The sequence below is a fragment of the Sinohyriopsis cumingii genome, unplaced genomic scaffold, assembly GCF_028554795.1.
Source record: "Sinohyriopsis cumingii isolate HCF-2022 unplaced genomic scaffold, ASM2855479v2 utg000646l, whole genome shotgun sequence".
In the NCBI taxonomy this organism is placed as follows: Eukaryota; Metazoa; Mollusca; class Bivalvia; order Unionida; family Unionidae; genus Sinohyriopsis; species Sinohyriopsis cumingii.
The window spans coordinates 664,121-666,047 of record NW_028315921.1 but is presented as its reverse complement, the minus strand read 5'-3'; the positions used below and the strand labels follow the sequence as shown (position 1 = coordinate 666,047).

General features: G+C 38.0%; 1 non-coding gene across 1 annotated transcript; it reads left to right on the top strand.

The window, feature by feature from the left end:
- Positions 1 to 471: 471 nt before the first annotated feature.
- Trnas-gcu (transfer RNA serine (anticodon GCU)) lies at positions 472 to 553 on the top strand. Its single transcript has one exon. It is a non-coding gene; the product is annotated as a tRNA-Ser (tRNA).
- Positions 554 to 1,927: the final 1,374 nt, after the last annotated feature.

Here is a 1,927-nt window from a genome sequence, read left to right as displayed (position 1 = left end):
TCGGCTCTGCTGTTAGAAAACATTGATTTTTATAACTTTAAAAAAAATGGAACTGATATTCACTTATCTGATGTAATACTTACCGAAGAGATGAATACAACGAATGTTCGTACGAGTTTTTTCCCTTGCCTAACAATCCATTGATATGAACATGCTTGCTCACTAAGGGACCGACCATGTATTTGTTTCTGTTTATTGGGTGGGTAGGTGGGTAATGTTGAGTTTTCTCCCAGCCAGGAGAATTGTTTTAATTTACCTGAAGATATATATTTCTTCTTTTAAAGAATATCATGCACTAGGTTCTTTATGTGCACATCAGTTAGAGCTAGGATGGTTCGATGGTTAGAATTTTTTTCTGTCTGAAAAAGACATATATTGAATCGTGAATATCAGACAAAAGTTGTGTGTGGTTTAGGCCAGGTAGCTATAGATCACTCCCTACATAAATAGTGTACTCATCAAAATACACCGGACGAGGTGGCCGAGTGGTTAAGGCGATGGACTGCTAATCCATTGGGGTCTCCCCGCGTGGGTTCGAATCCCATCTTCGTCGATATACATTTTATCTGATGTGTAGAACTTTTAGTTATGACTACAAACCGTATTCATCAATATTGTAATGTGATATCGTCACGTCAGAAAGAAAACACGCCTAATGATGTCTCCATGATTTTTTTTGGTGGTTTGTGTCTTGAATGGACTGACGTTTTGTGCATGTTTGTGACAGGTTTGTGTATTGACCTGTTCCGGCTGCATATTTATAATCGAGTTGTACTTTTTGTGCGTGTGGAACATTTTATCTCCCACAGGAGAAAAAAAAAACAACAACATTTCTTGGCATTGAAATAAAGTCCCAGTAGTGCTAACATGCATGCGGGAAGTGTAGCCAAATATCAATGCCGCGAATCGGCCGATTAGCAGAAACATTTAGGGTTGCGAGCAAGGCAAAAGGGATCAAGTTAAGGTTTGGGAGGGTAAGGGGTGAGTTGTTTCCAAAATTCCAAAACGGCACCAAAGCACATGCGTATGTGTCTGTTTACTAGAAGTGTGTGTAATACCCATTAAAACGATGGTCAAATTTTAAGTAACAGGAGACTGTACGTTTGTATACTCGGATAGTCTTGGACAACAATCTACAATTGCGGTTAATGTTAAGAAGGTCAAAGAAACTGATGTTATCAGAAGTGTAGAAGAAATGACGGGGAAAATGTTCGTTTATGTAGCTGTCCTTTCACCTGTTCATACTTTAAGTACCTGTGTACCAAACTGATTAAAATCAGATCTCCGCTGTTACCAAATGAAGATCTGACAGCGATCGCTTAGAAGGCATATTCTGGTACCTATGCTATTACCATAATTGCTAATTTTATCAACCAGTCAGATGAGGTCTAATATCTTTGCGTTTTGAGAAAGAGCACCGTGGGTGAAAAGGATGAATGTGTATCGAACGATTTGATTCACTTTCAGATTTTTTGAAAGTTGCATTTCCATTGGCTAATTTAATGGTCACCTGAATGTCATTCTTCAGTGGTCGTCGTCACATCTTCACGTAGGACAGCGGAGATCTGATTTTATCAGATTGGTGTCTATGTTGACCGGGGTATAGATATTCCTCTTCATATTCTTTCTAATTTCTACTTATTTCTTCTTCTAAAAGGTACACAGGTACATAAAGTATGAACATGTGAACGTAATACCTTCCAGATGTATAGCGCACAAGCAATGGACTCTCTCCAGTTCACTTATATTCTGAGGGCTAGGGTTAAATTAAGTTTCACAATAATACAACGTTCATGGAATCGCGGTAGTTTCATGGAAAATATAATTTGTGAGCCGACTAATTCCATACCTGTGTACTCCAATATTAATAAAACCAATAACGTACTTGCAAGTTTATCTTTAACCTCTTTAAGTTTTGTATATAATC